Source organism: Cryptotermes secundus, unplaced genomic scaffold, assembly GCF_002891405.2.
Source record: "Cryptotermes secundus unplaced genomic scaffold, Csec_1.0 scaffold859, whole genome shotgun sequence".
NCBI lineage: Eukaryota > Metazoa > Arthropoda > Insecta > Blattodea > Kalotermitidae > Cryptotermes > Cryptotermes secundus.
The window spans coordinates 961,082-985,789 of record NW_019723915.1 but is presented as its reverse complement, the minus strand read 5'-3'; the positions used below and the strand labels follow the sequence as shown (position 1 = coordinate 985,789).

Here is a 24,708-nt window from a genome sequence, read left to right as displayed (position 1 = left end):
CCGCCATCTAACAATGACTAGTGACGACAGAATAACAAACAGAAGATCGTTTGTGTTGCACTTGTAGTGATTTGTAGAGTTTTAAAATTAGTGGGACTATTATACGAGTCATAAGAGTCAAATACAGTTATAAATCCAGGCTACGTGTCTAAGCACTAACATGTGACAATATACATACACACCACAGTGTTTAATCAGAAATTATTTTCCTTTCTGTGTTGTTAAATGCTAACTGTCGAAAATGATTTAAATATAATTTGAAAAACCTAATCATAATCAGATCGTTTATGCTAGATATTAAATTAAAGGTAAAGGTAAAGCTGTCCCTGTGTTTAATTAATTAATCACTACGCCATGAAGACGTATGGGGGAGTGGGTGTATAGACCAACGTTTTCTTGACCTCGGCAATATTTGGAGGTGAGTGGTTACCTTCACGACCTGGCTGTTTTAACCCCGGGGAAAGGGCCCTCGGTACCCATTAAATAGGAGGTTGGGTGAGCCCCATAGCCGGTCTGAACGAGATAGAGAAGTGAAAATTCTTAACTCCACCGGGACTCGAACTCGGAACCCTCGATCGTCCAGCCCGTAGCCAGTGTATTGGAGTATATGTTAAAAATCTGATATGTTCAATTTGGAACTTATGTAGGGTAGGTATGAATCTGAGTATCCAAAATTAAATTCGTCATGCAATTTCAGTAGACCATTTATGCTAGATATAGTTGAAATCCGTCAATTTATTTCATAAATTACACATATGAATAAACAGTTGAATAGACAAGTTAAAACACATTGCGCATATTTTAATTGTATGAACTACATGAAAATGACGTCGGAAACTGATTAAGCGTTATGAAATAACTTTATAACTACGCAATTATTAATTTGAATGAGTTGAGATTGGTTGCAGACTCAACAGGGGCAAGTCGTAACTCACGGCCCATTTGACTGTCTTCAAATCAGCTATCAAACGATAATATATCGCCAGCCAATATTACATTGCTCGCCACTTGTCAATATATGGGGACATATTCGGACCAGACATCAGGCCCCCAAAATGACAAATGAGACAACACGGTTTTAATATTGTCATGTAGATTTGTTCGGGCTGCTTTCCCTACTGAAAATGCAATGATGGAAGATACAAAATTTAACATGGAATATTAAACATGCCAATTCAATTGGAAATATCAATAGATTTTAATCATTTCTGGCTCGACGAATTTTGGTTCATACCCCCTCACAGCTGATTGTACATTTAGAAAACGAAACCAAAATCAGAGACTGCAGGTATTGTGAAAACTGGGCTTCAGTGTAAGAACAAAATATGAAAGTTCCGTGCCACCATTATTCTATTGTTTTAAATATGAAACGAATGTCGTAGCTTCAAAATGTTTTAACACCTCCAGGGTTAAAGACGAGACATCTTGTAAGATTTGGGGCTTTCACGGCGGTGACTATGAAGAAAGCAGTCTTCTGGGATTTGGCACCGTGTATATGTGGTGTTAACCGACCTTTCGGAGGAACGTACCGCCTCCATCTTCAGGGTAGAAGTAAAAATATAAGAAATCCGCAAGCGAAGAGACCGTGAGAACCGGTAAAAGCAGTCTGATTAAAATTAATATATTTAAAATTTTTAAAAATTAAAGTTGCGTAACGCGGAATGATGATGCTTCTTTGCCCTGTTGGTATGCAGAGGATGCACATCTGTGGGATGCCGTGTGTATGTTCAGTGAATGTTGCAGTGGTATGCAAGGTGTGCTGTGGTGAACTCAATGTAAGTACATATAGTATATAGTATCTACAACTAATCTTAATTTATGGTCAAAAATTCCTATGCAGGAACATACCTAGGGGTCACGTGGTATCGGAGTTCGCTAAGACATTATGGTACAAGCCGGATGGTAGCGGGTTCGAGTGCCGATGTAGTGGATCTTTTACCTAAAGCTTCCAGCCGCACTATATCCCTGGGGTCGACTCAGTCTCTAACAGAAATGAGCACCAGGAATCTTCCTGGGGGGTAAAGGGCGGGCGGCGCGTAAGGCTGACAACTTTACCGCCATCTGTGAGCCGAGTGTTTAGAGAAAATGTGGGAGCCTCGACGTCTCACAGCCCTATGTGCCTTCATAGTCTGTTACAGGGGTAGATTTACCTTTAAGTTTAGGAACATAACCTATGTACAGTATACATGCGAAGTATTTCCTTATACTCCACAGAGATCACTGGATCCAGTGATTGAGGCTAGCTCTTTCTAAGGGACCCAACAGAATAGGTGTTTTCCCTCACCTGAGGACGGAAACAGATCCAGTTTCCGAAACGTCGTGTTTTTCTTAGTTATCTTAAAAACCAGGACGATGGATAAAGTCCGAAAACACAATATCTCTGTGTGTTATACACCATCGTCAGAATCCTATAGTAACCACATTTCCTTATACTGTTGGAGAACCTTCTGATGATGGCCAATGCTGGCCGGAACATGTAAAGGTGGATTTACATATTTTTCTACAAAACTGGTTACATTTCATGGAACTATTATTCACTTAAATATTAAGCAGTGTGACGGCCCGAGATGTCAGTTGTCTGCAGAGTGCGTGTGACGTAGGGATGGGCATTACGAGAGCAAGCACTGCGTTTGATGCGGCCCTTCTGATCCGAGGAATGCTGAGAGCTGTCTAGCTCCTATTCTGAATAAATCAGCGTTCATGAAACGTGGGGATGTTTCCCGACAGGCAATAACTGTCTGCATGTTAATGGGACTAGGAAACATGTTGAGTTATGTGATCATATGTGTTACGTCCAGAATGAAATGGCTGTAGCTGGCAATGAAGGACCTATCAGCAGAAATATATGCTCTTACGGAATGAAGCATACTTCCTTCTCATTATTCATATCTCTGCAACAGAGCGACGTGTTATAATGTATTCCAAAATGTACCTATAATTACCTGTTGTGATTATTCAAAGCAATTTCTTGGGAACGGTGCCAGGAATACGGACAGGATCTGCTATCAGCCACCACGTGTGAAGAGAGGCCGAGATCTCGTTCTATTGGCGTCCCCCTTCGGACTACGAATGCACAGTTATATCAGCCAGGATTGCAGGGCTGGTACCATAGGCCAGAAGTGGCCGCAGAACAAGGGACTTAGTCCCACCCCACTAGCAATAAAAAAAGTTTTGTTCCTACTTGCCGTAGTAAATACTAAAATTACAGTGAAAGGAAAGTAGGCTATTAGTACTTCCTAGATCTTCTTGTTTAAAATAATTTATTCTGGTAATAGTTTTCGATAATATGGCATAATTTATGTTGTTCAAAAGCCAAGAATAATCATCATTAAATATGGAGAGATGCTGATTTATTTAAACCCCAAATACATTCAGTCTAAAGAAAAGAGCACTTCTATGAGGGGTATCACAGAACCGGAGGGAACGAGTCCACGACCGATTCTTTCATACACGGATCACAGAAAAAGCATCCATTATAAGAAGAAATCAAATTCGGAATACAATGAGAGCCAGAGCGTCCGAGATCTGACTCAGCCATGAAACAAAACTCGTTAGCATAAGTTCCAGTGGCATCGCAAAGTCGTGTCACCGCGCAGCCGAAACTTTTAACAAAGGCAAGTAAATCACGCATGGCATTATTGCTACTTTGCACCACTGTGCATTAAGGCTGTTCAGAAGGTTCTCATGGGACGGGGTCTATAAACAGAATGAAGCAACGTAGGGGCGGTAGGGGGGAGATAAAGTAGCTGTGAGTCGTGGTCACGACGAAAGGGTGGCGCTAGGTACCAGTACGTCTCCAGCCCCTCGCATGTTTGTCGTATCGCCCAATACCCCGGAATATTAAACCTTCTTCTGCCTCTGTAATAATAATAATAAGAAGAAGAAGAGTTGTATGAGAAAAAGAAGACGACATATCCGTACCACCGAGCGTCATCGTCACTCCCTAACCCCCCGCCCCCCTAAGCAGCGCGGTTGTACTTAATTGCTCCCTTTTGAAATAGGTTACCTCTGTTACATGTGGTCCTGTCAGACCTTCATTTCCTTCCCCCTCCCCATACCCCTTCCCCCCCTTGCGTCATGCTTTACCCATTATTTTCCTTAATATTTTTTACACCACATTTTATGGGGAATAAGTAGGAGCACAAAATTCACCCTTAATCACCCCTCACCCTGAACCTCTTTTGTATGCCATTCCCGAATTCCTTCCCTAACTTTGAAAAAAAAGCAGGCTGGTCTATTCTACCTGTAGGAGAAAACGTACATGAAAATGAAACAAGTTACATAACGGGAATTGAATCATTATGCACAAGTTGATGCTGTTCTGACGTGATACCATTAGTGTTAATTTACATATTAATGGGGAATTATCCTGCAGAGCCGCATATGCCACAGCTAGACGTCACACATACGAACGAAAGTCAGAGTGGGGTAGACACACTTATCCCGGTGACCAGTGGGTCAGCGAAGAAGAAGAGGAATGCCGTCTTCTGGGATGTGGCGCCGTGTAGAGCTTGTGTGAACAGTTGTTTCGGAGGAACGTATCGCCTCCATCTTCAGGATAAACAGAGCGGGGAACCAGCTTGAGCAGGTAGCTACAGACTGAGACACCAGTCGACTGGCACTCAGTCTGCGGCCACTTGCTCAAGCTGGCACTCTTCATACTCACGGCCGTGAAACCTCAGGTCTTACGTATGAAGGAAAAGAATTTTGTAGTGAATATTCGCCTGGTTTTTCTAAAAACAAAGTACAGTAAAATAACGAAAATGCTTTTTGCAAATAATGTAGTACTATACATCTTTGCATATTTAGCACATGTATCTGGAGTGTTGCCAGGAGAATACAAAAACATATTAAACGCAGAAACACATCCCATGCTTTTGAGTGGGATTCGAACCCACGATCCCAGTGTTCGAGCGGGCGAAGACATTTCTTGCCATGGACCGCGCGGCCACTGTGATCGGCAGTTTCGAATATGATTCGAATATTTATTCTAAATCGTTTTTGGTTACTTGAGTAAATTATAATTTTTTAATGTGAACTGACATTCTTTCTTTAAAATTTTAGATACTATATATTGCGATATTGAATATGAAAGCAGCCGTATTCAGGGCGAAGGACTGGTTACCACTACATACTTCACTTCTTAGTGAAATGGCAATTAAAAATCAGCTGCCTATATTCGAGCTGCCATCGAGAGAGAAGTCCGGTATCACAGACAATTAACCAACTCTTAGCTAGTGCTCAGAGTCTCAGGCAGTTCTACGTAATATTAAATTCATGCCACAAGAATGAGACCATATGACTTCACATAACTTCCACATTACCAAGAGAAGTTTGGACTCATGAAGATCGCTTTATATATTAATATTTGTCTAGTGAGGAAATGTCTGCGAGCACAGCAGTTTACATATAAAAGAATGTGTATTACACCCTAATAATCAGACAAGAACAGAGGGTGTAGGAGACAGACCGAGAGGAAGGTAAGTGCAGACGTAGAGGTTTCTTTTGCGTAGAACTGAAAGATGCACAAAATGTCACTTTGCCGTAAAACGCTAGATAATATTGTAACGTGGATGGCCAGGCAACGGACAGTTAAAAACACCCCGCGACCGAATACATAGAAGGCAACAACTGAAGATATGTCTCAGTGGAGGAATGTTATTGAGCGTTGCTAGGCAACTAATGTTATATTTTTCTACTAATGTTTGTGTGCTGTATTTTGTTTGAACGTGTTTATGTATGTTATTTGTCTGTTGTCTTATTGTAGTACCACTGCCACCGGGTGATCACCAATCTACAGTCAAATAATAATAGTAATAATAAAACAGTGCACCAATAAAGACGCTGCCTATGAGTCACGTGACTCGTTCTCTGTGTAGACTTCCTTGCGCAACAGTAGGATTGTGGTTGCTGTTAGTGGACCATGCGAAGGCTATATAACGACCTTTACAGAATGACATCTTGCAGTACAAAAGACAGACCCGCTCTCTCGTCAGAGAGGGCGCCTCACAAATACATGACCGAAACCGTCAAATTTAACTCCAGCAGTTCAAGCCAATTGAGAGACTAGTGCGGACTGCAGTGCAATTGTGACTTCTACACGGTTCAAGAGAAGTAAATGAGAGTAGCGAAGATAACGTATGACAGGCAGACTCCCAGCAGCAGAGTTCCGAAGGCTACAAACGAAAATTGGAATTGAAGTGTGAAGTCTTTGCTCTGTGTGTTATTGTCTCAGTAATGACTTTTGATTGTTATAATTCTTTGTGGTTTCGAATGGTAGTTATCCAATAAATCGATAAACTCCGTGTTCAGACCGGTTCTGGGTCCATTAAATCTCTAATCCAATGGAATAAAAAGACTGATTGGTGAAAATTATAAGATTTCAAGACAAGGTACAGGAGTTAAATTACTCAGTTGGCCGCACCATAGCTCAAGCGGTTAGTCGCTGACTTCCCACTGAGGCGGCCCGGGTTCGATCCCGGGTCTGGTCAAGTGGGATTTGGGGTGGACAAAGTGGCGCTGTGGCAGGTTTTCTCCGAGTACTTCGGTTTCCCCTGCCAATCTTCATTTCACCAGTTGCTCCACAATCACCCTCACCTATCATCTGGGGCTGGTAAAATAGGCCAGAAGTGGCCGCAGTACAAGGGACTTAGTCCTACCCCACTAGCAATAAAATAATAAAAAAACTCGGTCAGAACATTTACGAGCTGGATGACTATGGTTCAATTCTAGACTGAAGCAGGGGCTTCCCTTTCACTTTCCATTGTGTTCAGCTCGGCTCTGAAAGCCATAGGTATGCATTAGAATTGGTATCGGGTTGAATTTCTCTAGGGACACAGCAACCTGACAATACAGCTGAAAATTTATCTCCTTCAAATACTCACGGTAGAACTCATGGAACTTTATCTCCATTTAGCTTATACGCCTTCATAACGTGGTATTCAAGGAGGACAAGCCCATCTTAACCCATTCAAGATTGAATTCCTTTTATAAAGAAACTTTTATGTATATGTAGGCCCATGCGTTAATTTACATTTACGAAATTCGAGCAAGTTCGTTCAAACGGTAAATTTTGGGAACCATCCTTCCCCCATGCAAATGCCTGACTAACACCACATATTAGGTTTGGATCTCTTCTTTGTAAGTCCTGCCTAATCCATTCGTATATTGTCCCAACCTCAGCTGCTGACAGCATCCTTAAATAATTTAAATAATTTACATTCTTGAAAAGGCATGGATAGTTAGCCAAGTCTATTGGTACCTTATACTGATACTTTCAGACTGTGACCAAAGCTGCCAGACCTTCTGACCGAAACATCCCGTGAATAGAGCAACAGCCCAGAAGCGCAACCAATGGCGCCCGATATGAACTCCACAAAGAGTTTTGGGCGGACAGTGGATTGAGATCCAGGCACGACAATTCTATTCACAAAGCTGGGCTAATGGTTTCAAGTGGCCGTGCTGGGTCAGCAAACGGGCAGGTATACCACTATAATGGATTTCAAACCCAACCGTTCCGTTTCAAAAAGCGCAGGAATTGAAGAAGTTACAAGAAAAATCAACATCAAACAAGTCAGTGAAATTACTTGAACAAATGAACACATAATCTAATTCTCTGTGAACCTGGCCGCGCCATAGCTCAAGCGGTTAGTCGTTGGCTTTTCACCGCGGCGGCCCGGGTTCGATCCTGGGTCTGGTTAAGTGGGATTTGTGGTGGACAAAGTGGCGCTGGGGCGGGGTTTCTCCGAGTACTTTGGTTCCCCTTGCCAATCTTCATTCTACCAAATTCTCCAGCATCATAATCACCCGGGGTAGGTACAATAGGCCAAACAGTGGCCGCCGTGCCGAGTAGACCCAGCTGGACTCCACCCCCCACTATGCGAATAAAAGAAAAAAGAAAGCGGAATACATTCTCTAGAAGAGATAGAAGAGGACATTCCGAGATATGTTTCCAAGTGATATATAAAGGTTTACGAGTTGACATTCTTGTTTCCAGCAATTCTGTATGCACTTTGTGGCATGTGGGTGCGTTGTGTGTGCGCAAGAATGTTGTATTCAGTCACTATGGATGTATCATTAAGACAAAAAAAAAAAAAAGCTGGGAAAATTTATACATGTTCATTTATACAATGAACATTCAAAAGAAAGGGAAGTGGTGAAGACACTCTAGACTACAACTTAAATACAAGAGTAACTTGCCAGAAACTTTCACTTTCTCATCCGAATACGTTATAGAAAATGATTTCAGATCACATTCAAACGCGTTCGGAATAACATCAAGATAAGGCCTCATTATGTGGCCAGTTGTTTACTATATACCAAAACAGAAACAAATTCTTGAAGGTGAATACGGATACCGCTGATTCCCGAGACTTTGGAAGACCAACATTCTTACGTGCTGTATTCCCGAAAGCCGAAGTCGTAAGCTAACACTGATAGATTTATTGTTAAAGTACTACTTTCCTCTTTGGGATATCTCAGAATTATGCCTATCCTAAGCTAGAACGTCCTACTACGGATCCTCATGGTGAGGATGGTGTAGGAGACGGCGCAGTGTGAACTCCGTCCAAACTTAAGGAGATGGGCTTCACCCTCAGCACATTTTGGAAGACCCTCAGAATACAGAATACTTTTACGAAGAGGAAATCTTGTCTTGGTTTCCCTTTAGTTAGAGCCCTTGGAAGGGAAGTTTCCAGTTGCCTTCTCAGGGTCTCCTGCATTTTCATAGTTACTTACTCCTTCAGCCTGTCTTGGAGTATTTGCCCCTTGTTGAGCCTAAGGTCCCGATGGGTCTACCTGGACCCTCACTTCCTCTTTCCAGTCTCTGGCTGTGATTGGCCAGTCCACATCATCGTGAACTGTTTTCCTTTCCTCTCCTCTGCGGCTTGTCACTTTCCCAACTTACCCAATTTCTACCTTGAAGCTGGATGTAGTATAGTAACATGAAATAGTGGTATCCATGTATCAGATTGCGTGGTGTCGTAAGCTAGAGGATCGAATTTTAATTCTCACTGCCTTGTAACTCTCCAATTATTGGTTACGCACTGGATGTCCGACTTCGATTCCCAGCAGTGGGTCGAGAATGTTCTCCTCACCATCATGTCCAGACCAGCTTTCAGAGTTGTACATGGGCTACTTTTGGAGGGACAGACGGCCGGATCATGAAGCTGAACACGTATCCCATCTAGTGCTGAGGTCAAGAATTTTAAATTTTTATTTACAGCATCCAAATGCATTTAATGCTTATTCTGTACAGGACTACTACCATGTTTAACGGTGAAAGCATACTGAACGGTTAGGATTTGACTCCCAGTAAAGAAAGGTGGCGCATGGCCACGTAGAGAATAGCTTGTATTTAAATCACACCCAGATTCCTTTAGAGAGTAAAGAGCTTCCGGGAATGAAGCAGTCCCTTTTATTTACACGTACTCCCAGGTAAACGTGAACAGAGATTTATTTCCACGTAGCTCTGCGTCGTCGTCTTTAGGCAAAATATCAAATCCTGTAGCATCACCATAAAGTTGTGCTACATCCTAGTCATTCTCACGTGGCCATGAATATCGTATATAAAGGGTACTTGATAACCACGAGAAATAAATAGGGTAATGCACTTTCGTGGCGGACGGTAAAATGGCAAAATATTTTGTCGTGAAAAAAAAAAAAAAAAAAAGTGGTTTGAAAGCCCATCTCCATAAAACTCCAAGACCTATCGCTGTGGCTGGTAAAGAAAACATTCATTGGTTCATTCAAGGACCCACTTTCGAGATTCAATGCAGTTTTACAACTTTCCCTTCATACTTAAGAAAGAAAAAGATTCTTATAAGCTCATAGAATACAGCGTCATTTTGTTTAGTTACTTACTAATTAACGAAACGTGGGGCGAGGGAAAAATTTGCAGCGGGTTGGACCCATACTGAGGTAAGAAAGAACGCTAAGCGTGTTCCCGGAACTTTCCTCTGACGGGGCCTTAGCCTCAGTGCATTTTGCCAGGAGTCAGCTAGAGGACGTCACTTCTTCTCTTGCTTCGCAGCAGGAAATCTTCAACTTCACCGCAACTTTTCCCAGTGGTTAGAATCTTCCAACGCTGATTCCCAACGGCATACAAACAAAATGCAAACGAGCAGCAACTCTCTTCTAGAAGAAGACCTTGTATTTAGGAAATGCTTTTATACCAGGCTGGGGAGGGTTAGAACATTGCCTGTGGGTTAGGAGAGACACTCCTCTCTTAGAACACGAGAGAGTGCAGCCTCTCACCGTTAGGGAGAGGAATAATGAGCAATAAAGATGAAAGATCACACCGAATGAGGAATATATTATTGTAACCAAGTTCTCAGTTGAAAACATGAGCTTAAATGCGTTTCTTTGTGAATTTCCATAGGCTACTTGCCTTGCTGTTCATTTATTGCAAAACTAATTCCATTAGACACTTAGAACACGTTTTTATTTCTTTTCAGTAAACATTAAGCATGTTATATTTCGTTTTCTCCCGATTGTGGCTATAATGAGTACAGTGTCTTTGAATGTGCCGCCGTATAATTTGGTAGAAGTTCAGCGACGTTTCAGAGAAACTTGGTGCCTCCAACTTCAGAATAGAAGGGTAAGTCAGGTTAACAAGCAAGAAGCACGTAGCAAGCAGAAGGTTTTACGAATGAACGACTGATTCTATATTTCAGTTGCTATTTTTTACGAAAAATATTCTTAGCGTACCTATAGATAGCAGCAAGCCTTAAGCTCTAGTTCATCGGTCCTCAACCAAAAATTTCTCGAGGCCTTTTTTCAAAATAAGAAATATGCTGTGTGGCCAAGTAACTTAAACATTTAGCATTTTTAGATGTAACATAAATCCTATAAAGACGATTACAGTTTAAAGAAAAGCGCAAGGAAATGTAAGCTGTAAGCTAAATGGGTATACATTCACTGCACGTTCCTCCATAGCCAACCGAAGAAAGCTTCCGTCAGTCAGTCTGTTGCACTGTTCATGTTTGACGAAATGAAGGCGACGGATTACAGCCGTGTAGCAAAGACCCGCAATAACCCAATAAAAGTAGACAACAAATGTAATAAATACAAGAAAAAGATTAGTTCTCAACAAAATATTTATTTAGGCTATTAGTCATGAAAATGGTTGGTGCCTGCACATTCCAGAATTGCTGCCTTCGTGCATATTTTGATTTTATTAATGCCAGTATCAAGGTATGAACGTAATATTGCAGTTGAGCGTCCTGTTGCAGTAGTTGATCGTTTGATATACAGAATGTATCACAACGTAAAGGCAAAACTTCAGGAACTGACTCCTCATATAGACAGAAGAAAAAAAGTGTATGACAACATGGGTCCGGAAATGCATATAATTACATAGTAGTAATTGTGTCTGCACGCCACTGAAAAGAATTGGGAGAGGAAAATTTTTTCACGAAGTAATCAAAGGTAACGTCATGATAATCATAGAGCTGTCCTCCCAGTGAAAGGCCGACCCACCGATATAAAGCACTCATGTCGCCAATTCTTTTCAGTGGCGTGCAGACACAATTACTACTCTGTAATTATATGCATTTCCGGATCCATGTTATATATTTTTTTCTTCTCTCTACATGAGGAGTCCGTTCATGAAGTTTCGCCTTTGTCATACATCCTGTATATATTGTCATGTGAAGGGGGGGTACGCGTGACGAAAATAATGGCTTCTAGTTCGGATTATTGCATTTATTGGCACTTTAGTTAGATGTTATCTTAATTAATATTAATACACTTTTATCGCTGATTTACATACTTTCCAGTCGCCTTCAATTACTCTGGAACCGCAGAACTAAAAAAAATCTTCTGGACTCACTCCTCCAGCTTACGGCTGACTCTGAACTGCCCTTGAACTAACCCTGTCACTGCATTCACTTCTCTTATAAACACTCTGCAATGACCCCATGGAAAACACCATCTCTATCGTTGTTGACGTCAAGGCTTACGTGGAAGTGTGTTTACTGAGACGTTGCTTAGAAACGGGTTGCTTAAATTTGTTGTTCTACTGCTGTTCGGCGAGGACGACATGTAAAGTACAGTCTCATCTGTTGTGTGTTGGACCGTGTTTACAGTGCTGTTGCTTGGCAATGAGGTGATCAAATCCGTTTTACTGCTTCCTCCATAAGACTGCTCGCCCCGGGTAGCCTATTGGTGCACCGCCTGTTCTTCCTTTCCGATGTCTCTGCTCGGTTTAATCTCACCTTCCTTTCCTCCCACGGTGTTCACTGTCCAACCGTTTCCACTGCTCCCTCCTTAAGGCCAGCTCGTCTCGAGAGTTTCCTTTATAAGGTTCCAGTTAGTGCTGGTTATCACCATCATCCAAAGGTTTTACTCGCTTTTCTCTCTCTTTTACTGCCCCAACAGCGGGAAAAACTACACCGAACTACTCCCACCTTTCCGACTCTTCTTACGCTAATGCTGCTAGTAGGGTATATTTCTTCATCTTTGGTGGGGGCCGACACCTCCACAAGGTCCAATTCCTGATTTTCCGCAACCCGCTAGATTTCCATACTGCTCGCTTCACGATATCCAGCCTGATGGTCTTCCTGAAGCTCCCGCTGGTTTTCCTCTCGCTTCCCAGCCGTAGCTGTTCCTCGAAGTCTCGGTTCCTGGTTCCTGGTTCCATCCTGGCGCAGCAGTTGTCTCCTTCCAAGAGTCCGTCCTTTCCTGGTTCCTCTTGCAAACTAACTTGACCTCGGCACTAGTTGGAGATGAGTGGTCTGCTTCACGCCACGGCCGCTTTATATCCGGAGAAAAAGCCCGCGGTACCCACTGGAGAGGAGGGTGGGTGAACCCCAGGCCGGTCTGGACGACACTGAGAAGTACAAATTCTTGCCCCCACAGGGGCTCAATCTCCGACCTCTTGGTCGTCCAGCCTGTAGCCAGCTGCTATACCGACTAAGCTATCCCGGCTCTCCACATTGTCAAATAAACACAAATAAAACTGTTACGAGTATATCACAAGAGTAATGCTTTTGCTTACCAGAGGCTCTTTGAATGAACACAACAGACCACAGACTAAAGCGAAGGAACTTCATAAACTTTTAGGTGTCAAGTAACAGATAAGCTCCATTACAAGTTCCCGAGATATTTGTGTAATTAATGTTGGTAGTATTACCGGATGGAAGATCAGATGTGGTTTATATAAACAGAGATTCTGTTTCAAGACAAGCTACTTGATATGGAGCTAGTGTACCGAGACCTCAAGCTGAAGCAGAAAAAGCTCACGTAGATCTTAAGGCACCGAGCTGTATCAGTTTCAGTCTACGTGGTACACCGTTCCATTAGGTTCAGTGTACTGCTTCTCATTGATCCCGTCACCACAATTCGTGCATACATTATTTATATTTGTGGCCATTATCAGGCAAAATATTATCACGTGATTAATTATAGACGGGATTTTGATTGGCAATTGGATTTATTGAACACTTACAGATCGTAACTAAAAGTAACTACAGCGCTATCGCTAATTCACACACTCTGCAATTTACTACAGTACGTACTACATCTTCCGTTTGCTGCTTTCATCAGTCGTTGCCTGGTGACGGATTCCAACAATGTCATCTGCTTCCGTGCTCATTTTCTTACCGGCTGGCAACTGTCTCACAACTAACACCCAGGCTTGCGGCAATCTCGCACCAAAATCCTACTATTCTCACAGCCATCTCAAGACCCTCTCGTAAGCAAAAAGTCAAAGTTACTCTACGACTGGCGGTTTATCGCCAATCAGTTCATCATGGCGACAAGTCCTTTGAGACTCACGATCAGCAATTTTTTTCGAATGAATATTTGCGGCCATAGTCCCTATGTAACATCGACTCTAACAAGAAGATAGGTTTGTAGTTTACAATTGCTGCTGGCTCTCGCCAGCGCAGTCATTCTCAGGTCCGAGTCCAGGAGGACTCGTGACCATATTTTACTGTCTCACATTCGAGACTCCCCCTAACCTGGAGGGCCAGGTCCCCATATTTATATCCCCAGGAATGGGGTGGCCCAGTTATACCCCCAGGCACTGGGTTCCCTTTTTTTCGCCTCCTACGGCTCGCAGTGCTACGGTGGAGGTATTCGAATCCGCCTCCACATGGAATCTCTTGTAAATGCAGCTGTACTTCTCTTTAAATAGATTTGACTCGGACCGCACAGAGAATACGGCTTGCAATAGTTCTTCTATTGTTGGGTGCGTCTTTTGCTTCCATTACCTAGAAACAGCCGTTGTTTACCGAACCATTACTTAGCAACGGTTATTGTATAGCTGCTTATTTCGTGGTCGTTGCCTATCAAGGGGTCTACATGCCCTTTCTACATAGCAGAGTGTGAGTAAATATTCTACCTAATGATGGCCATAATAGTCGAAACAGGTTGTACAATAATATATGAAGTTCATACACGAATTTTGGTGACGAAACCAATAAAAACTGTTCACACACAACATGATGCTGAAATAAAATATTCCGTGTGCTGGACTGATTTCTGAAGAAGGAGAATATGAAATAAAATAGAAAGGAAAGGAGTAAAATAATGCAATATGGAGGATAATGACAATGCTAATACAGCAAAGATAGTTCAGGAGAGCCCTTGATTTCGTTTCATGTAACACAGCACTCCACAAGGTGCGTCCCTTCAATCTGATTGAACTGAACCAATCAGATCTACCGACATGACCTCTTGACTCAGACCTCCCCAAATGAGACGGTTCGATATTTCGTGCGGTTCCGCAAAAATGGGCACCTTCAAACAGCCAACAACATAAGTTTTGCAGATTCTTATCACCAGGGCCAGGATTTTGATGACTTGAAAATATTTAAAAAATAACCTATAAAGTGACCGAAAAAGTCCAGAAAAATGACCTAAAGGTGAAAAGAAAGAACACTTCGCTTCCATGTTATTCACATTTCAGAAAACATATGAAGAAAAATTCCCTAAAATGGCCAAAAATGACAAGAAATACCCTTAAAAACCCAAAATTTTACCAAAAAATTACCCCCAAAATGAAAAAAATTACCTTACACCTAAAAATGTCAAAAGATGACAAAAAGTTACCTATAAAATTTACATTTCTGTAACCAGCAGCTCATATCCGAGATTTATACATTTAAGAGAATCGCATAGGATACAAGGAAAAAAAAATGACATGTCATCAAAAACCGGGCCCTGCTTATCACTATCGGCTTCCCCTTTCAACGGGCGTACACTAGTCGTAATAAACCGAGCAGGGAGCACTTAAACAGTCTGTGTTTCACGTCTTATAGTGTGTGTAGTTTTACTACAGTACTCCCGTTACCCTTCTGTGTCGCTTTGTTTAACTAATTATATATCTGTCTTTTTGATAGAGATTATTTCCTCAGAAGCTAACAGTTGCTAATAAGTCCTTTTACAGACAAGTCCTACACCCTCTGCACAATCTACAGCGCGCTTGTGTTACGAAATGGTAAGCAACGTAGAGTTCTTCTTGTGCTTAACTAATTAAACACAACGCCTTGAAGGCGTATGAGGGACTGGATGTATAGATCCACATTTGCTTAACCTCGATACTAACTGGAGGTGAGTGGTCAGTTTCTCGCCCCGGCCGCTTTAACCCCCGGGGAAAGAGCCTCCTGTACCCATTGTATAGGAGGTTGGGTGGACCCCAAAGCCAGCCTGGACGAAGCGCCGTAGAGAAAAATCTTGATACTACCGCGACTCGAACTCCGACCCCTCGGTCGTCCAGCCTGTAGCCAGTCGCTATACGGACTGCTACTTGTTATACAATGAGGAGTTGTTAAACCCTGCCCAACCCCCATAGTAGAGTAGCACCCCTTGTTGACTGTCCGCGACAGTTTATTCAACACAGGACCTAAACATCGAGCGGCAGTCCCTCCTATCCGATACCGGAGCGCGCGATGCTGTAGCGACAAGGAACGAACTGCAGACGACGTTACAGGCAAACACAGGACATATTCGCTAAATTACTAGTATATTAACACTATGCGTGGAGGTTTACCTAAATGTCCCCATACTCCTTAATTTCATGAAGTTCAGTTACAGGAGAAACTTTGATAAATTAATTTTTGACTGTATCCGGACACATTTTATGACTTGATGCTTAGACACGGAGGCCAACTCTAACGAAGTATGCACGCAATAGCAGACCGTTGTTATGAAGTAGAAGCACATTTCTCCATTCCGGCCAGATGTACTGCCGTATTCCACCCTTGCTGGTGGGTGCGGATAGACAGAGCTATTAGCCTCTGCAAAGCATTAGCATTAACTATTAACCAGGACGGAAGGACGGCGGGAAATGGGCGCAGGGATTACGAAAGAGCGGGGAGCGGGGGAAATGTGTGTGTAAGCTCATATTAACCTGACCCGATGGTCACAGAACAGGTATAGAGGGGCTGGAGTGGGGTGGAGGGTGTGTAGCTTGCCAAACAACGCTCCTAGCGGCACAACACGACTTGCTCTTTGTGAACATAAAGTCAAGGAGTAGGGGAGGCCATGCAGTAAAAAAAGAACCCCCTTCCTTGCATTCCCCACTCAAATGTTATAGTGATACCAAACTGAGGCCAGCGGGCCACGTCATGCAAGCAGGTAAATTTAAAAACGCACACTAAAAGACAGTTATACATTTGAATTGACACAGATAAGGGGGGAAAAAACTTCGTGATCTGTAGTCCGCCAGTGAACTATACCGAATGACATACCAATTTTAGCAGAGAGAGGGTGTTGCGTGGTCAGCTCAAAGAATTCCCACGGCAGTAAATCTCGGTTCTTNCGCGTGGTCAGCGCAACGGGTTCCCATGCGCGTTAATCTCGGTTTTCTAGACCGGAGCCGCTACATTTCCATTCAAGTAGCTTCTAAATTATCCTCACGAGGTTGGGTGGACCCCGTTCCAGACCCACCACTTCTCAGAAAATCAAGTAGCGCTGGGAATCGAACCCGGGGCCTCTGGATCTGTAGCCAGGAACTCTAACCACTAGACTACAGAGGCGGTCCACATAAGGGAAGAACGTAGACAAAAGGTATTTCAGAACAGGGTACTGAGGAAAATATTTGGCTTGAAGAGGGATGAACTGCTTTGAGGTGGAGGAAATTGTATAAAGAGGAGTGCCACCGTTTGTACTTTTCAACAAATATAATTAGAATGGTCATGTTAAGGAGGATGAGATGGGCTGGATATGTAGCAAGCATAAGGGCGAATAGGAATGCATACAGGAATTTGTGGGAATGCCCGAAGGATAGAGACCACTAGGAAGACCCAGACGTTGGTGGAAGGATATTGTGATTGATCTTACGTAAATAGGATGGAGCGATAGGGAGGCCATTGGTCTGTCTCAGGATAGGGAAGGAGTCCTGTGAACAAGGTGATGAACCTTCAGGTTCCATACAATGTTGGAAATTGTTTGAGTAGCTGAGCAACTGGTGGCTTCTTAAGATGAACTCAGCTCCATGGAGTTAGTCACTTAAGGTTTCGTGACTGGAAATATGTTTATACAACCATTAACACAAAGGTTGTTCCCCTTACCTGAACACGGAGACACAACCAGTCTTCTATGATCAAGACAGAAGTAAGAGTGTCCTCCGAAACGTCGGTAACTGCCTATTAAACAGTCCAGGATAGTAATCTTCACAGTACGTGCCACGAAAACCTCAGATCACACAGAGTGTCAAGTTTCTACGACATTCTTCAACACCGAACACAAACAAAATCAACGCAATAATATTGCACGCACTTCCTCATGGACGCCTGTCCTTGGCTGTTACTTAGGAAATGAAATCTCTTGTTGCTCTGTGCACCAGTGCTGGTGACTGAACACCGAACATTGAAATCCGTCCCACCGGTAAAGCAGGTTTCGACAAATTCGACATTTCGCGTTTGGGGCTTAAAGTGCATACCGTCATTTTCGTAAAATGTAGTTTTATTTATTGAGATGGTCTCAATAACTTACTTAATTTAAATGAAATCAAAATAGTTAGAGCCATATTAAAGGAAGCTACCACATTGTTTTTGGTGTCCACCTGAAAGGCCCCCATTTTTGAAGCTAGAATTTTGATATTCACTGGGCACATATCCCTGACACATGATATCGTGTACAGACAAAATTCCTCCAGTCTTTCAGACTGTGACAAGGTGCACATCCATCCACCCACACTTACATACGTACGTAAAGATAATGGTAAGTGTAAGGTAAATCTGTCCCCGTGCTTAACTAAATAAGCACTACAGAATGAAGTCGCATGGGGAGTGGATGCATAGCTCCACTTTTTTTGATCTCGGCACTAGCTGTAGGTGAGTGGTCAGCTTTACGCCACGGCCGCTTTACTCCCGGGAAATGAGTCTCCGACACCCATTGGATAGGAGGTAGAGTGAAGCCCAGATCCGGTGTGGACCATGTGGAGAAGACAAGATTCTTGACCTTACCTGGACTCGAAATCCGACCCCTCAGTCGTCCAGCCCGTAGCTAGTCGTTATACCGACTACGCTGTCTCGGCTCCTCATGCATACGTACGAGTACATCCATTAAATGCATACATTACATACATACTCGTACATACATAAATACATTCAGACGGACATACAGAAGGCATTCTAAAAACCATTCCTGCCTATTAAGGGTGCCTCATTGCGAGACTGCCATAATCTCAAGATCGATTTTATACTCACTATCACCCTACAGACCTGTATAATATTTATATAAAGGTAAAAGCTGTCCCTGTAACAGGCCGTGAAGGTCTACAGGGTTGTGAGACGTCGAGGCTCCCACATCTTCTAGACAGTCGGCTCACAGATGTCGATAAGGTTCTCAGCTTTACGCGCCGGCCGCCCTTTACCCCCCAGGAAGAGTCCTAGTACTATTTCTGTTAGAGGCTGAGTCGACCCCAGGTTCACAGTGCGGGTGGATGGATTAGGTAAGCCGAAAAAAATTCAATGACCTCATCGGGACTCGAAACCGCAACCTTCCGACTTGTAGCATAGTGCCTCAGCCAACTATGCTACTGCGAGCCCTGTATGATATTTATATGAGAAAATAAAAATATAAATCACACTTGCTGACAGTGAACTGAAAATATGCCCGAGCTGGACGTCGAACCGCGTGGGTCTCACAAGGATCAAGGACGTGAACATCCAGTAGAAGAGAATTTCGTGGGTGGCAGATCACCTTTTATTGTTAGGGCAGTGAACGGTGACGCAGCGATGGGCTCGTTAAGCAGTAAAGATGGATGGGGCAAAGAACATTTGTAAAAATATGATGGACAGACCCTTTCAATAGCGACTAACTGCAAGTGTGCAAAAGAATGGCTGGATAATATTAAAAACTGTCTTAGGAATATATGTTCTGAGGATCTGCAGTGGATGGATCTACCTCAGGATCGTGTTCTATGGTGTATGTACGAAGCGATGTTGAGGATGAAAGTTTTCCTACCATACTTTCTGTGGAATACTGGCTTACGTATGGAATTCTAATGGTAAAATTTCTTGCAAGGTGAGTTTTGGGGGAGAAATTGGTATCAGCGGAGATAGGCCTTCGGGTTCTGCTGCCAGTTAACAGTTTAATATGGGATTACCGAGACAGAATGCCAACCTCGTGCATAGTTCAGAGCAGCTGCATAACTCCACCGAGCGTAACACATATGGATCGAAGTTAATGAAAACAGTGATACACTAATCCTGAAATGTTAATGCAGGAGCTAACAGAAGAGAATGCTGTAAAACAGAAGATATCACATGAAGGTTAGAAAACAAAATGAAGGAAAAAGACGAAAAGAAACTCCACAACGTAATATCAACTGCTATATAAATACATGCAGGCGAAAACTGAATGAAATGAGAATAGAAAATTTCACTGAAAAATATAATTCGGAATTAGTTTCCATATCATTCTGACGTACATGTTGTCTTGCTAAAAATACAATTTAAAGTAGGGATGGTTTTATTAGCATTTTTCGTTTTTATATACGAAGATTTCTTCGGTTTAGTAATGATTTTTAGTTTGGATCAAAAGAATAATTACAATTACAGAACCATGAAAAAATTATTACAGTATAAACACCAGGATGAAACTATATATCTCAAGATATTAACCTTTGTCGTACTTCATTAAATACTGAACGTACAAAAATGTTTCGTATTCAGGTTTTAGATCATGTGAGATTCATACGCCATGTCACTTCCGGCGTACAGTGTCCTCAGGGTTCGGGTACGCGCAACATCTCCCAGTGAATACACAGCAAGTTATGAAACGTCACAAAGGGTTTCAGACATAGGTGGGATTTTTCGAATAACCTAATCAACGATAAAGATCATGATATTCTGAAAATGTGACGTCAGGATTCTGCAGAGGGCTATTAACTGCAATAAGCAGCAAGAGAATTATGAAAGCGGAAGTTGAGTGGGACAAAGGCGGCCCTGAAGCAGCATACGATTACACAGACTTCTATGGAAAAGGCAACTGTAATCGTGCTTTTGGAATAAGCTCTTTTGTACACAACAGAATCAGGTCAACAGTGAAGAGGGTATATCGTATATACTTCTGTGAGGTCGTGGGTATGGTGTTAATGTTAGCACCAACTTCCACATGTATCCTGGGTGTTATTCACGAATGTACAACTACTACCATTTGGAGAAAGAAAATATTTCGAAATCGACAAATGGTAAGTAGAATTTTTTTAAATGGAGCTGTAATATTAAATTTTGCCTTGACAAAGAAGTCAACTTCCATGAAAAGGTTATCTTGTCGCAACTTAAATAATTACTCTTGGATTACTTCTACTGGGAAACAACAGAGTGAGATACTACACGTACAGGTCTTCTGTATAAGATCATATATTGGAAAAAATATTCATGAATACACACACACACATATATATATATATATAGATCGCATTAAGTGGAGGAATTGTTTTGGAAGAGACTGTGGACCTGTCGTGTGACAGAGTACTGATGATGATGATGATGATGATGATGATATATATATATATATATATATATATACATGAGTATAATGAACATATAAGGGGTGGGCCTTCTCGGCCCTTGCACCGCGACCTACAGAGGTCTATTGTGCTTATATATATGAGTAAGTGTGTATGTTACGTCGTCCTCACACCATAAACAATGCTTATGTCTACCTTCAACACAAAATTTTAAAATCGTGTCAACAATGACTCATTGAATTACTGGGTTTTTGAACTTATTCCATCGTCTGGAATTCTAGGTAATAGAGGACACTGTACGTAATAGACGACACGACGTTTCGGAAACTGGATATGTTTCCTTCTTCGAATGAGAAAGGAACACACCTACTCAGTTGTGCCCCTTAAAAAGAGCTAACTCAGTCACTGGACGATTGATTGAGTGACTGCGAGTAGCTCTTTCTAAGAGGCCCAACTGAATAGGTGTGTTCCAATCTCACCTGAAGACGGAAACAGATTCAGTTTCCGAAACGTCGTGTAATCTATTATCTAGCGTGTCCTCTATTATCTAGAATTCCGGGAAATGGAAAACGATCAAAAACCCAGTAATTCTATGTGTCATCCACCATCGTCAGAACCCTTTAAAATCTAAATGACTCACTGCTTGTAGCCACCAAACCTAAATCTAAAGGAAATTTTCGCCCGGCGACCATGTTGTTAATATCAATTCCACAAAATATTATTTCAATAAAGTATTTTTTTACGATCTACTGCCATGTGTAATTCCAGGACGCCTAAATGAGGCGGCACTAGCTTCGTTTACACAGGAAAATTCCGTGCGTCCTCCATGTGTTTATCTATTATTGTAGGGAAACAAAAGTATGAAAGTGCGGTGGTCTATAATGCCACAACATTCATGCCGACTTTCAATAAAACTGGTCAACTTGCTCAAAAATTCAAATCTGGGAAGCATTCATATATACACAGGTTGCGTGACGATTTCATATAACTAATTTACTTCCGCATGAAAGGAAAACAGACTCAACAGGACAGGAAATGTACGTATTACGTAACATCTCAGTCGCGTTCAGATATTTCGTCTTGATATTTTGCCCACTTATTTCTTACTGTTCTAACATATTAATGAGTCCTATACACATGAAATGCCAGATTATTTTATCTCTATTCTCTTTTGAATTTAAATATTGGTAAACCCGACTTGCTCTCGCAAATTGACTAAAAGAAAATGGGTTTACAACCAAAAACATTTCACTTTATAACTACAAATGAAACAAAATAATGAGAAAATGACCTACAATTTTAAAATGTTTCACTTCAGTACACAACAGATTATAATCAGAAGTACATAACAAACTGTAAGACTGTGGCATCATCTTTTGTGTAGATCGTGAACTGTTGTGAAAGTAACGAATGGGATGACTATGGCTTCGCTCCCACGGCAACCCAGCTGTGCTGTCGTCAATGAAGTAGGACACAGAACAAGATGCAATCGAAAACGCATTTGGGTGTTCGTGTTAAGTGTCAGCTATTTCTGTCCGATTTCAACCAAAACTGAATTATGTTGACAGGTTTCAGTAAAATTTCACAGTATAAACTGTCATGAAAATCTATCCCGATGGAACTGAGTTATTTCACGCTGACAGAAAGACAGATGGACAGATATGACGAATCAAAGAGGTGCTTCTCGCAACTTTTGCTAACCTGGCCAAAAGGGGTGACAAATTTTGACGGTATATTGTATTATAGGTTACATACACAGTTCTATAAAACATTCTTCTCTCAAGAGAAGAGCTAACTCTGCATGTAGAAGGAATTAATGGGGATCATAAGCGTTAATTGTGACGTCAGAAATCGAATATTGTGAATCCGTCAGACACTGAGACGACAGTGAACGTACAATGGAACAATAGGCCTGTGGCACCTATTTCGAGACTTCACGAAAATCTACAGCCCAATTACGGGAGGGCTACTGAATGTGGGATACAAAAATAAAACAAACTCCGTGGTTTTAGTTCGCTTGTCGGCGAAATTAGTGCCACCTTCAGCGGATAGAGGCCGTTGCGTGATAAGCGCAACGACTCCCCAAAGGCCGTTAATCTCGGTTTTCTAGACCGAAGCGGCTATTTCCTTTTAATAGCTCCTCAATTATCATCAAGAGGCTGAGTGAACCCCTTCCAGACCCACTACTTCTCAGAAAATCTGGTAGCGCCGGGAATCGAACCCGGGATCTCTGGATTTCTTGCCAAGAACTCTGACCACTGGACCACAGAGGCGGTTTACCGAGTGTGGAATATTAGAGAAAATAATCAGGTAGGCGAAACGTGTTTAAATGAAACCTATAGCAAAGTCTGCGAAGATGAAGATTTGTCTGTAGGAATTCAGTCTTTAATAGATCAATGGTGTCTGAAGGTCCATTGCTTTTTGCAGCGTTAATATAAATAGGTGTTGTTTCGGTGACCTTAATCTGAATATGTATGTTAAGTTTTTAATTTATTGTATTTGAAGAAAATGACATTTGGGAATGAATTTCACAATGAACAGGTTAGTATTCCTGCTTGGTACACATGAGATCGCGTATTAAACTTTCGATTTCAAAACTGGTTTCCACGACCGAGCTATCCTAAAATTTCCAGCATTCCATACAAAATGCTGGGGCTTTGGATTTAGAAATTAGACCACACTTCCACATACTTAACTTTTAATTTTCATTCAGAACTGACTTCACGTTCCACGGTAGGCAATAGAGAAAAAGTAGTTAAAGAAAGAAATGGACAGGATATCCGTGATTTTTACGCCACCCCTGAGGGTAACTTGCCTGTGCACGAATTTGACAGAAGCAGAAACAAGGCACGCGCATCTTTTACCCCATCTCTGAGTGTAAGTTTGGCTGTGCACGAACGTGGCAGAAAAAACAAGATAATCGTGTCTTTCACTCCACCTCTGAGTGTAACTTGACTGTGCACGAATGTGACAGAAAGAGAAACAAGGAACACGCATCTTTCAGCCCACCTCTGAGTGTAAGTATGGCTGTGCACGAATGTTACAGAAAGAAACAAGATAATTGTGTCTTTCACTCCACCTCTGAGTGCAACTCTTGCTGTGCTGTGACTGTAGCATATAATTCTATACTTGTCCTCTCTGGATATTTAGAAAAGGCTGAAGAGAAGGGGCCATATACCATAGTGTCCAGTACTGCGCTGCCATTTATATTTTCCTGCGTCCTTGTACATGCAGGAAAGGCATATTCAACCGAGCACAGACAAAGACCACGGATATCTATGTCACTAAATGCAACAGTGCCTTAAGTGAGTTCAATTCATGCAAGAAAAATTATAATAAAGAAAGTGTAACATGTAGGAGAGAATTACGTAACTGGGAAATTTACAGTCCATGCTCACCACTCAATATTATTACATAACTCCAAGTGGTACAGTCCTTGAAGAGATGCCAGTCATTTTTCCAGTCACGAAATATTTCTTTTTGTACGGGCTTGAAGTCTCATTAATATGTTCACAAGAGTCGATTGTTGACCTACTTTGAGCAAGATGATTTCAACCCACAGCCTCGCATTATATTTATTTAAGGCCCATGTTATCCGTCCATCTACACTTTCGTCTTTCAAGTGGTCTCTTCCCTGTGGACACTCCCAATCGTTATTACTGCATGTAAACCGAGGTAAGACGACAAGACCATTGGGGGAAGAGAAATTTTTAGTCAGAACACTTCGAAAGAGGGAGGCAAAAATGGTATGAACATATATTAAGACAGATATTAAATAATTT

General features: G+C 42.0%; 1 protein-coding gene across 1 annotated transcript in view; it reads right to left on the bottom strand.

The window, feature by feature from the left end:
• Positions 1–24,708, bottom strand: part of LOC111862160 (nucleolysin TIA-1) — an 872,186-nt gene that overhangs the window by 731,554 nt on the left and 115,924 nt on the right. The gene's annotated exons all lie outside the window — the stretch shown is intronic.